This window comes from Dipteris shenzhenensis, chromosome 1 (assembly GCF_047967505.1).
Source record: "Dipteris shenzhenensis isolate YYH24624 ecotype China chromosome 1, Dip_SZ_1.0, whole genome shotgun sequence".
NCBI lineage: Eukaryota > Viridiplantae > Streptophyta > Polypodiopsida > Gleicheniales > Dipteridaceae > Dipteris > Dipteris shenzhenensis.
The window spans coordinates 11,544,291-11,558,159 of record NC_141596.1 but is presented as its reverse complement, the minus strand read 5'-3'; the positions used below and the strand labels follow the sequence as shown (position 1 = coordinate 11,558,159).

Here is a 13,869-nt window from a genome sequence, read left to right as displayed (position 1 = left end):
ACATTTCAAAATATCTCTCTACAATGTTGTACAAATAATGCAAAAACTACTATTAAATCCTAAATTTGTATTTCTTGTCTATAAGAATCATATTCTTAAAATAAAAAATCCGAGTTATTAGTTTAAATCCATGAAAAACCATGCTATTGAGGATTCACAACATTTTAAAAATGTATACATAAGAGACCTATAAGACTCTTTTTACTTTCAATGCAGAAAACTATAACACTCTTGAATATTCAAGAAATGAAAAGGTTTATATAGACATGAGACATGATGGAAGCCTCTTTTGTACTCCAAAAAATAGCAATAGCTATGCTTGCAATTTTATATTATCATGTCATAAGTTTTACAACAAATATTGCTCTGGATGAGTCTTTGTACAAAGGATCTCCTGTGGCCTTTTCAATAATTTAATTTTTCCTTTACAATGAGTTTAGTACAAATGGGCGATCCAAACATTTGCTTGTTTGAATGTCCTTTTCGAATTGTATCTTGCAAAGGCAGTCCCCTCAAAATCAAAACCACCACCTCTTGAATGGTCCCCTGAGGGACTGGAAGGAGTATGTGCAGCACATGAATCCTTACTTGGAAACACCTTACCAGTGGAAAAGTTACCCCACAGTTCCCAACGTAAGAAGTTTCGGAAATATAAGCCACATGTGCGGATGAAGCTCGATCAAGAGACGTGTCCGAACGGGAACAGGATTTAGCCTTAGAGCTGGGGGTGCTTGTGCAAGTGTCGGTTGCCTGTATACTGGCATGGGTGCCGCTTGGTATTGTGGTGGTCGAGGCGGATTGTTGCGCATGTTGAAGATGCAACTGTTCTCATCATGACCGCCGACGACGCAGATATGGCACCACAACCGTGGCGGTGGATTTGCTTGTGCAGTGATCTTTGCTCTTAGGACTGGGCATTCATTTGCTCTATGATTTGCCAAGCAGTGTGGGCACCAGACATTTTCTCGCCGTGGATATGTTTGAGTTGGTGGCTGAGACAAGTGGAGTTTTTGATCCATGGCCTGCATCATATCTTCTTTCAGCTTCAAGGTCATGGCCTCTAGGCGATCTTCAGTGGATGTTTCGGCAGTGTCCTTTGATTTACCTTTTTTCGAGCGTTTATCTCGTGTATTTGATCTGGCATCATCACTGCTAGTGTCTGAATCTGTCATGCCATCTTCGATGTCAATGGCTGCCGCATGAGCAGCACTGAATGTTTCATAGCTACTTATCTTTTTCATATCCTTGCGGATTTTCTTTCGTAGACCTGCTATGAACCATGCCGTGAGGTACTTTGCATCTGGGCGTGGGTCACATTTGGTGATCAATCTCTTCATCTTTCCCAGATATGTGCGTACATCTTCCCTCCGTCCTTGTTCGATCTTACTGAGTTGAAGAGCGGGATCATCTTGTAGCCTCTCCGTTTGAAAGCGCGTTTGAATTCGGTTTGAAGTAGGTCCCATGTGGCACATTCTTCCACGAGAAGGTCAAGGTACCATTCTGATGCCTCATCAGTTAAGGCCATTGGAAACCAAGCCACCTTGGTTTCATGGGATTGATCACCACCTGCTCGACATGCGGCATCAAAATGCTGGAGGAAGCGAGCTGGGTCTCCCCTACCATTATATTTGGGAAGTTCCAGTTTTCCCAAGGGGCATCGGCTGTGATTGTTGTGATTTCGTCGATTGAATAAGTTGTCAGCCTTAGCATCAAGCTCGATATCCCCATCATGGTCATGACGGCGTCCAGCCATGTTGGGGCGTGGAGGAGTTAAAGGAAGTTGTTGAACCTCAGGGGGGGATTCGGGGTAGAGGATTGGCGGGGGCGGTTGTTGCAGTGGAGTTAGTTGCGGATGGGGCGAGTGTTGGAGGTGAAGTCGTTGGCCAGAACGTAACTGCATGCAGATTGTGCGTGATTTGCCAAGGGTGTCGCTACCCCAAGGGCGTTTGTGGAGGTGGTGTTGTTAGGAGAGTTAGAGTGGTGTTAGTTTGTGTAGGGACCATCGCGTTAATAATGTGCCTAAGATTATCCTACATGTGTAGGGAAATGTGCTGGTGCAGACGGATCGTTAATCGAAGGTCACGGCGTGAAAATACGAGTGAATTAATGCAAAATGAGGCCCACACGGGGGCACAAATGAACGTGTGCTAGGGATGCTGAAATGGTGTGCAATGGGCTGGAAAAATACCCCGTGACGTGCTGTTTCCGTGTGTGAAATCTGGGTTCAAACGGGGTTCAATTTGGGTCCCAAATGGATGAGTTTCGAGGGGTTAAAGGAGAGGTAAATTTGGCGTTTGGGGGGTCCTAATGGTGGTGTGAATGGACTTTAAGTCCAACTGAGGGGTTGAAACCAAGTGACTCTAGTTAAGGAAACTAACCTAGATCCTCCCAGTTATTGTAACTGGGAGGTTTAACTAACTGTAGTTAGTTACTAACTCAAGAGTTAGTCTAACCTAACTGAGGGTAATCCTAACCGAACCTAGTCTAACTAACTGAGGGTTAACTAAACTAACCTAACTTCAATTACTACTAACCTAACCTATGTGAACTAATCTAACCGAGGTTAACTAACTAACCTAGTTATCATAACCTAACTAACCTAACCTAACTGTAGTTAAGACTAACTAGCCTAGGGTTAACCGACTAACCTAATCGTAGTTAGTGACTAACCTGAGGTTAGTTTTAGGTTGGTTAGTCTTTTTTTTTTTTTTCGGGGGGCCTTCCCGACGGCGGCGCCGGGGGGAGTTCGCGCGGGGGGAGGAAGGGGGGCGGCGCTGTGTGCGCCGGGGCGCAGGGCGGGGGTGGAGAGTGGGGAGGTGAGGGACGGAGAGCGGGGCGGGGGGTGGCGTGGGCGGGGCTGTGAGCGGGGGGCAGGGGAGTTGCGAGGGGGGCGGGGGGCGGCGCTGTGTGCGCCGCCGCGGGGACGGGGCAGGGAATGGCGCGAGGCGGGGGGTGGGGGCAGGGCGGGGGGTGGCGCGGGGGAGGGGGTGCGGTGAGGGAGCACGGGGGGCGGGGGCGGGGGGGAGGGCGGGGGGTGGCACGGGGGGCGCGGTGAGGGGTGGCGCGGGGGGGGCGGGGGGGTTAGGAGGTGCGCGGGGGAGGGCGGGGGGTGTGAGCGGGGGGGCAGCGGGGGAGGGCGGGGGGTGGCGCGGGGGGGCACGGCGAGGGGTGGCATGGGGGGGCGGGGGGTTGCGCGGGGGGGGCAGGGGGGTTAGGAGGTGCACGGGGGCAGCGGCGGCGCTGTGTGCGCCACCGCGGGGTGGTGAGCGGGCACCATTCTCAGAAATTGGCTATGCAAGCAAGCGAGGTGCAGAGAGCCCAAGTAGAAGAACTTGCACATTTGGGAAATATTACTATTGTGGCAATGCATAATAGTATGCAGGATCTCCAACTGCAAAACAAAGAACTCACTGACAAAGCACATGCACTAGACTTGGAGCGACATGAATTGGAAGAATCAATCCAGAAGCTTGCTGAAAGCAAACAAGATTTGGAAAGGTCTATCTATGACCAAGTTCAACATGCTGTGGAGAAGGAACGAGAGAAGTCGATAGAGCGAGTACAAAAGTTGAAGGGAACACCTTTGGGACTGAAGGAGAGGAAAAGACAATTGCAATCTATGGATACATTGTCAACCAATAGTGGTGCCCAAAAGAGGAGAATATGGGCTGCAAGGTTAGTTCAATGAAATTTCTTACCCCAAAATATTTGTGGTGTTGCATTCTTTCCATTAAGACTCATTTGTACTCTACTTTAGGAATTTCATGGAGGATATGATGGGAACAATGGAAATGGATGATAGTGATCCTTTATATGTTCTAAGAAGTTTAATAAAGCCAAGTGATGTCATGGAAGTGTTGAAGGACCCTAGACAACAAGGGCTACGTAAATAAGTTGCTAGAGAGGTAATGAAGGATTTCAAGAGCCTCGTCCAAGCAAAGGAGGTGCTTGGAGCTTGTGATGCTGATGGTGTAAGTCGTGAAGCTTACAACTTTGTTTTTAAAAATTTCAAGTCTGCTATGGAGGAAAAGTATAAGATATCTACAATGCCATTGCCAACACCATGGTCTGTAAGGCTTGCACGTCAAGAAACAAACCAATGTGCAAGAGAAAAGCTTGGAGGATACCATTGTGTAAGTGGCACAATGACTTGGAAGAGTAAAAAGAAATCTGGCATCCAAATGTTTGAGATGAATGCTTTCAATAATGTTTACGTGGATGTAGAGAATTTGCAGAGAGCCATGGTCAAATTCTATGGGATGAGAGAAAAAGGTAAGAGAAATTCCCTCTTCACATTCAACTTTATTTCTTCTGATTTCTATATCCTTACTGAATTTCTCTTTCATTGTACGGATGGCAAGCTAGTATTTGTTATAAAAATGGATGAAGCTCAGTTGGTAAAAGAGCACAAGCTAGAGAGGGTGAGCATTTGTATTATGAATGATGCCTTGCATTTTGCTCCAGGGGATGAGGAAGTTGAGCAGGGTTTCTCAGTCCAATCTGAGAAGGACAAAGAGACCAAGGACAAAGCAGGCCCCTAGGCGCGAGAGGCCACATCAAATGACCTAGCAGACACAGGAAGAGGAGTCTGAAGAGGTGGTTGCAAGGGAGGACAGGTGAAAGAAGTTCAAAGCGGACAAGCGGCCATGGAGCCATGTCCAAAGGCCAGTGCAGGGTCCCCCAAAGATTAAGAGGTGCAAAAAATTAGGAGTGAAGGCACTTCAGGAGATCTGCAAGTTCCAAACCACTGTGGACAATCTCATTCCCCGTGCACCCTTCCAGCGTGTTGTACGTGAAATAGCACAGCATTACAAGAGTGATGTGTGTTTCACTTCAGGTGCTATGGGAGCAATTCAGGAGGCAATGGAGAAGATGACAATAGGTCTTTTTGAAGACGTGAACTTATGTGCTATCCATGCCAAAAGAGTAATAGTGATGGACAAGGACCTTGCACTCGCCAAGCGCATCTGCTCCGATCCCTCCCTTAGGCCCTAGATGTTGTTTAGGTTCATTTGGTGTAACATGAATCATTTTGCAAATCTCTGCCCTTTGAGGCCAATGAATAAAAGATATTTTTATGTTCTACTACTGTTCCCATGTTATTATACATGTTACGTGATGCTTTCCAATAGTTTATCCAAGTTCAGTGTGAATTTGAGTGGTCAAATGATATTTTTTCACCGCACGACAGAAGGCAAATGTGTTTGGCATCGCACGGGGAGCCCAAAAATGGAAAAACCTGCTATGGTGCATATGGGGTCTGTTTGACTTGCCATTTTTGGGCTCCCTGCGTGATGCCAAACACATTTGCCTTCTGCCGCGTGGTGAGATTCTTACTGGATTGCTCAGAAATGACCATTATAGCGCAAATATTTATCTGATCACATGCTTTTGAACAGAATAGTGAATGAAAATATTAATGGCAACAACAATTAAAGTTACAAAATACAATGACAGTATAAAATAAATTTTGTAAAAGAATAAAAAATGGGGCACTTTATAAAAGGTACATCTAAAATAAAATTTCTATACAATAAGGCTTCAGAGCCTTTCTCTCTTCTCTAAAACACTAAGAAAATTGGGCTTTGAATTCCCAAATACACTCCTAGCTCTAAACCTAGTTGATAGAGAGTCATTGCTATTGTCGTTGTTGGCTAGGGACATGGGTACCGCCGTCAATGCCATACCTTGAAAATTGGCTCCAAAGGCATTGAGGGCAGCCATGCGGTTCACCAAAATGACCTTGTCAACATTGCGATTGATGTCAGCATGACCAGTCACTCTTGACAAGGCCTTGCACTTCAGGAGGTCATCAGTGCGATGTGGAGAAAGCTTATTGTGGATAACCACAAAGCGCCCTTTTGCTTGGCCAAGGTAATGTGCCAGTGAGTGATCTCGGCCAAAGCTACTACGAACAAGGCGTTACGGAGATGAGAATAGGTCAACCTCAAATGCCTCCTGCAACACTCCAACATTACATTAGAATTCCATTAAAGCAAAAGTATACCAAGAGAGAAGAAATTCAAAGCTCATAGTTTCTTACCACTATGGAGTCATCATGCTCAATCCCTTCCTCTTTGTTAATGAGGATGGATCCAGAGGCCTCGTGCTATCTGGAGTGAGATGTGGAGGCTTCTTTAGGAACATCAGGTAGGTCGGAGTAGATTGATGTCTCTGCATCTTGGATTTGGGCCAGTGTTAAAGCAAGAACCTCTTCTATTGAATCATCTGCTCCCAAAAACCCAAGTTCTTGCATAGTCGTGTCCACCTCATATCCACACAGGATACCAAGAGCTTCATCCTCCTAGAGACCAAACATAACCTCTATGTCATGGAAAGAGGTATTGTTCTCCATCGACAAGAAGGGAAGCAAGAAACCATATCATTTTTGCGGGGTCAACAGAGGTGGTGCCCAAGGTGGATGGAATTTGAGAAGTAGAATGGGGTTCAGGAGGTTGCTGGAGCACTTCGAGGGCCAATGCAACTTCCCGCTCCTCAGCTTCTTCATCTATGGGCTCTTCATTGTAGATGTTGGGCTCATCTACAGAAATAAGAGGATCGGAAAGGGCAGGGGCAGGGTCAGGGCTTGAGGTCGAGGCCTCCTCTTCCATTTGTCCCTCCTGGAGAAGGAAAATAAAGGTCATTTCCCAGGATAGGAACCTATTTCCTGTGTTTTCGATGACTCCACATGCTAGGAGGTCATCAGTGTCCACCTCCCTAAACCCTAGGGGTGTGAGCTGGGGCTCGAAAGCGATCTAAACGCTTCACGAACCTGGGTTCTTGATTGAACAAGTACTTCAAATAATCAATTGGGACCCATCTTTTTGTAGACTCATCAAGTTGATATGCAAAACTCGCGATGTAGTCTTGTATGTACTTGATGAGGTCTTCAAAATCATCTCGGGCTCCCAAGTAGGTGCCTAGGACATCTATGCTCTTATCAAATACTAGAAATAACTCCTCCTCTCTATCAATTAATGGAGTACGGGAGATGAAATCGTGGAAGGTAGACCTAGCAGAATCCATGGTAGTTTGGTAGCTAGGAGAACTATGGCTATGATAGTGAAACTTTGAAACTGAAGTAACTTTATAACCTATATATACCCAAATGTTCTAAATATAATAAATAAAAAGAATTATAAAATTTTTGGGAAAAACTTGACATTGACATGAAATAAAACCATTCAAAACATCAAAATTAATTGCACCACTATTAATTGGAAAATGTCAAAATCCATAATTGTTCCACCCCATATTTTCTAGACAATCTTCAATATTGCAAGAGGGATAAAAGTGGCACTATGCACGAGCTTCTCTACACACTTTCCTACCTTTTCACCATTTAAAGTAAAGTGAAAGGACTCAGACATGCCATCCTCCATGACCAATAGGTGTTCCTGCACGTCCCTGAGAGTCCACTGTGACGTGACAGTCACATTCTTAACATCTCTTAAATGAGAACCAATACATAAACTTACCCTTGTATTATCATCATCGTTAGAGTCAAGGGGGAGCCAATTCCAGTGCCTATATTGGAAAGCAAAATATAACATTTAGCAGGAGATGTGGTACTTGACAACCACATTGTCCTTACATACATGGCATTGAAATAGATCACCCTTTTGTTCACCTGACCTACTTCCCCAATTCACCCCAAGCACTTCCTCAAGGGCATTCTCATGTAGGCACTTGCATGACCACATGGTTTTTGTTCTGTGCATCTGGATATTATGAAAACAAGAAGCAAAAATGTGCAGAGGCATAAACCAAGACAACCTTACCAATTTAGAGCCAAATGTAAACTTCATGGCCATGTCCACATCCTTTGCAATCTTTTCCTTGTATGATTGCATTGTTCTTGTGTCCACCATGCTGCAATCCATGTCTTCAAGTTGTGGTGTTGCAATGCATTGAAGATGGCCATAGCCTGATACCGTCTTTGGAGTAATGTACTTGGCATTATACCAATATATATTTCTCTATTTCAAAGCAGAGGACTTCTCTCCAGCATGCATTTGCCTTCCTAAATCCTCATGAATGGCAGTAAACTTACCTAAGAAGCACTCGACTGGTTCCCACTCCTCAAAGTCTGAAGGGAATACATTTGCTATGCACAAGTGCTATTTCAAAATACAATTTCAAACTGACTCATTACACTGGTTCTATTTCAAAATACAATTTCAAGCTGACTCATTACACTTCAAAATCTTACACAAAATGCAAATTTACAATGCAATGGTATTGTCAATTGATTGCTTGATGGAGGAAGGCACATGTCCTTCCCCATGTAGATGTGTTACACCTTTGCAAGCAATCCTTTCTTCCCAAGCTTGAACTTCATGATGCAGCCCTTCCATTCATGCAAAAGATCACCTCTTTTGCTCTTGGGAAGCTTATGTAGACCCTTGGCAGATCCTCTCATGACTATCTAGTCATTCAAGCTGTAGTTGCAAGGCACCCATTCACCCAGTGCATTTTTGCTCCTATGGGACACAGAGTACATGTATGGTCTCCTCACCATGCTTGTACAGAGGTCACAACAGCAATAGTGGATTACAAAGTGCAGATTTGAGGGAGAGAGCAGCTCCGATAGATGAGGGAGAAAGAGTAGAGGGGGATGAGCAGCTGCTCCACTTGAGGGGGTCAGTCATCATATGTAACCCTATCACGTGAGTTCAACAAATGGATATTTTTAATATCTAAAATTTACACAAATTAATATACATAAGGGAGTTTTTAAAATAAATTTGGGAAAATTTTACAGATTTGTATAGAAAAAGGGTACATTTTATTAGTGAAGAATTTACAGATAAGGGAAATTACAAATAGTCCTTGAACGCACGTGATATGGAGGGTTTATACATAGTGAACCCCCCGAGCTGCTCCAAGAGGTGTTGTAGCTAGGAATGGAGGGAGAAAGAGCAGAGGGGGATAGGCAACCACTCCAAGAGGTACTGTAGCTAGGAATGGAGGAAGAAAGAGCAGAGGGGGATGAGCAGCTGCTGCTGTAGGAGGTGTTGTAGCTAGGAGTGGAGAGAGAATGAGCAGCTGCTACAGGAGGTGCTAGAGAGGGAGAAACACAGTGGACCAAAGTAGGAGGGGGCAGAGAAGATGCCAAATGTGTTCCCACATTTTAAAAATGGAGGGAGAATGAAGCTGGACCAGATAAGAGGAGGGGGCAGGCCTGTAACAAGCTGAGAGGGGGGAAAATTTCACCCAGAAGGGCCCACCACCTCTTGAATGACTTGTAGGTTTGTTTGGGGGAGGTGCATATGGGAGAAGGGTCAAGCATGGGTTGAGGGGGGGGGGAATGGTTTGAGTGGTCCCTGGTGTAAGAGGACTAGCCAATAGGGGCTATTTGCAGGTCTGCCCACCCTCCACCTCAACATGGCATTGCTCCACAAAAAGGAGCACTCCCATTGGTACACCTCAAATACCTCACTAATCCCTTGAAATTAGGAAACACTAATTGGGGGCCCTTTGGAGACCCCAATTCTCCCCTAATGGACATGAAATACATCAGACAGGTATTTCTTTTTCCCATCCTGCATAGACAAAGAAATTTTACCAATCTGCACAATAGGATGTGCAGTATCATCACCAATCTCCACAAATCCTGGTCTTTCCATTTTCCTTGCATCTTGCATCCATTCTGCATGACCTATCATGTGGTTTGATGCACCTGAGTCAACATACCACACATCATTACTTTCTTCTGCACTTGCAAAATTGGTCATGTGCTGCACCATAAACAAATGCTCATTTCTATCATCACCCTATCTACTAGAGGATGCATAATTGCCTTGATGCAATTTTCTAATCATGATGTCATTGTGCTTTTTATAGCAGTCTTTAACCATATGACCCATTTTACCATAGTAGTAGCATTCAACATTGTTGTTTGCATTTTGGACTCTCTGCCATCCACCATGACCTCTTTGGCTCCCCCTGCCTCTAAAGCTACCATGTCCTCCTCCATAGGACTGGTTTTCTTGAATTTGCTGCATATTTTGATTTCTGCCATGGCGGCCTGCTCTACCTCTACCTCTACCTCTTCCAACATTTGAGTAGAAGACAGTTTCTTTTGAAGTTTCTCCTGAAGAAGATGCACCACCATTTCTCTACTCTTTAGAAATTAGAAAAGCAATCAACTCCTCAAAATCAAGAAATTGTTCACGGACGGCAATGGATGTGCATAATCCTTTCCTAGACCATTCAAGGTCACAGAAACTAAATCATCATCTTCCACTAGCGACCCAATGGAAGCAAGTGCATCTGCAATCTTCTTCACCTTCATGTAGTAGTCATTGATGCTCATATTTTTTATCTACACATTATGCAACTCCTGCTTGAGCTGCATTTTCTTGGCCTGCGTATTTGTGCTATACATTTTTGTCAAAGTATCCCATGCCTCCTTCGACGTGCTTACATCCTGAATATGCACAATCATAGAATCTGAGATAGTGATAGACAATACATAACTTTTCTGGCTCTCTCATGCCAGCCTTTAAATGCCTGCAACTCCTATTGATTGGGAACATTAGGAATAACTAGTTCTTGTTCAGCTTTAGTAATGAATTCCCAATAGCCTTTTCCCTTAAGGAAATTTGTCATTCTAAACTTCCATGCTTGGAAGTTGTTCTTGTCAAGCTTTTTAGTGACAATTTGTGAAAGAGCATCAGACGCCATTACAGAACACTGCAAAAATATTCTATCGCTACAAAAAAACACAACTTCTACTTCACAAGGGCAAATTTGCAAAACTGACGAAAGTGGTATTTGACCACACAGTCACTTCCTAGTGACGATTTTGCATCAACAGGCAATAAGAATGATTCTTTCACTCCCAATATCTCTACGCACAGGCATACGATGCAATTTCTGCAGTAACTTTTCACCGACCTGCAGAACAGTGGTCGCACAACAAAAACAAGCACTTTTCTGAGTACCTGCGAAAAACTTCTGCCACCAAAACAGGCCCCAAAATGGCCTCAAATCAAACAAATAATGTCACCGTGAAGGGCATCCCAATTTGAGACACTGCACTCTTGCACTTTCTGGCTGTGCTACCTGCAGAGATTTGCTCCCAAACTCGAAAAAGGAAAGCAACACTGATCCTCTTACCAAGACACCGTGAACTTGGTTTGCTTTCTTAAGCTCCTTACCACGAACCGAGCTCTGATACCATGTGAAGAGAGTGGGAGAGAACTAAGGAGTCTCACTTGCAGCTTTCTCACATACACAATGGGGGAATACACACAAAGGTGGAGGCTGAAAATAACTTTCCTCTTCTTAGTTGTGAAAGCCAAAAGAATTCTCTAAGTACAAAAGGAATAGGTGAACCCTATATGTGGGTCTCAAACCAAACTCAGCTAACCTAGGTGGCATACTAACTGAGCCACTAACTAGAGTACATAAAGATAGCTGTCATCCAGCTATTATTCATGGGCGGTGTACCAACCGCATCTGCAGCTAACAAGTTGGTGACATAAATGCACAACGGTCACCCTGGCATATCACGAGTGGAGCTCGATATCTCAACATTGTCGTGATCTATTTGGCAAGCACTATGTCCAAACATTTCTTCTTCAAATGGTGCTTTTCAACCAATGCATAAACTCGTGCATGCCAAATCCAAAAGGAATCATCCTTATGTGTAGTAAGAAAAGTCTTAGGTATCTCATCTTGATGCAACAGAAGTAGCTCTCAAATATATCAAAGGTACATGGAATTATGGGCTCAAATATGAAGATCACCTAATCTTGGTTTTTATGGCTATACCAATGTGAATTAGCTATAGTGTAAAAGATCTTGGCTTAGCAAGACTTGTCATGACACATCAAGAACAACGAATAGTAACCTTATCATCCACATAAGGAAAATATAAAGGATCAACATATTAACGCTCATATCAAGCAATATGGTTCTATAGACTCCTTTGAGAATTGAAATTGTTTTAGGAGAACCTACAACACTTTCTTTAAACAACATGAGCCAACATACAACTGGTAATGAATCTAGTCAAGAGCAAAGATTTTATGTCTGCGCATAACAAAGGAATTTTAAATTCATACTCCATGTAGGAAGCAAGTGGCTATTTTCCTGCATGTAGGTTGGCATAGCCTGCAAGGCCGAAATCCAAGTGAATGTAAGTAGTTACGCTCTTATCTTTACTCTGAGTGAGTTCTTGTTCATCTTTGTCAATGTAACCTTCTTATTTAATGCAAATCATGTATTTCGCTATGTTGCCTCTCTCCCTCTTGGTGATTCTCAAATCAATTCAAGAAGATGCTTGGGGAGAAGATTGGCCTTGCTCCACGGATTCAATTTTAGGTTGATAAAATTTTACAAAGTAGAGCGAGGCAAATAAAGCTAGCAACAACAAGATCGCTGAAAACGTGTGGGAAAGTCGCCCTTATGTGAGAGAGATGAAAGGAAATTTATAATGCATCACTCCCTTAGTCAAACCTTGCCATAACTTCATGATCATAATAGCGTCACCTCAAGTGTTCAGTGTTCACCCTTCTATGAGCTTCTCTTCCCTTTTACATTCACCTTGATCTTAAAAACAGTTAAATATTGATTTTACTCCAAATCATGGATTTTTTGTGTACAGCCAAAAGAGCCAGGATTGGACCCTATCATGTGCTTTTTAATTATTTATTCTAGTTCACAAACATAGTTATGAGTACGTGATATCTTCCGAAGGTGGTTAAGTCATTTTCATGCCATCTCATCTTGGAGAAAGTGGGTCATGGCTTTTTTATATGCGAGCATTGTTTTGATTCGTCGACTTAACTTCTCAGTCAACTCACGTCTAGAAAAAGTGAATTACGGTTGGCAGGCCAGGACTGACAGAAAAGTGAATGAAACGTGGCTTAAGTATTGAAACAGACATACTATATTACTTGAAGTTTAAGATATAGACTGGATTGAACCAGGATTGCCCTCCATCTCACATAATCCCTTGTAGTTCTGAGGATGCAATGACGGATGGAAATTTAAAAACGCCACCTTTTAGTTAACTAACTGGCTCACCCTTTTTGTGTTTACAACCACCTCATCCTGCATACTTTTTATAAGTAAGAAGACAAGCTCTTAAACCCATTTTGCGATCGTAGTAGCGGACGGCATGCAGGCGCAAACTGCAGGAGAAATTATATATTAAGTTCATCAGATCAAGAATCCGGAACGACGTCCTTACTTGCATATGGAAGTAAATTCGACTCGACAGACATCAAAGCAAACGCAAGCAGGAAAAATAAACACAAATATATGGCTACTCACATCCACAAGCTGCACCCCAAAAGCACCCAGCTGTATAGCCAGTGTAGCAGCCGTCGTAGGTCACAGTTGAGTCAAGGGGGCAACCATCGTTGCTGCAAGTGCATGATCCTCGCTCTTGCCCGAACGCCAGGCCGGGAAAGCTGCACAGGAGAAGCAGTGCAATCATGACGAACGGAGCAACAAGCGACTGGGTATGTGTAGCACGAGTCATTCTTATGAGAAGTTGTGACTGACTATAAGATTCAAGCGACGAGTTGAGCTTTGAAATTTTACAACAGAAATGAACTTATAAATAGACTCTTTTCAATGTTCATCCCGTTGCGTCGAAGCTCTAGATGGCATACCTGTACACGTTTTCCATACATTTCCAAATCTTCGCAAGGAATCTACCAGAGTCATGCCGCTGTCCGGCACTGCAGCCGTGCAACAAAACCCACATGGCACGGATGGCACTCACACATCACTGCCTTACACAACACGGGAATCCTGAGCATTGGCACACTGAGATCATGTACCAATCCTGGACTCGAAATGAGTGTCTCTGAAATTGGAATCATGCTGCGAGCGGCGAGGTGCAACAAA

At 43.9% G+C, this 13,869-nt stretch overlaps 1 long non-coding RNA gene across 1 annotated transcript; it reads right to left on the bottom strand.

Annotated features, from left to right (window-relative positions):
• Window positions 1-12,885: 12,885 nt before the first annotated feature.
• Window positions 12,886-13,567, bottom strand: LOC147905374 (uncharacterized). The gene is made up of 2 exons (XR_015542044.1): window positions 13,288-13,567; window positions 12,886-13,145 (listed from the first exon to the last, which is right to left on the bottom strand). It is a non-coding gene; the product is annotated as an uncharacterized LOC147905374 (long non-coding RNA).
• Window positions 13,568-13,869: the final 302 nt, after the last annotated feature.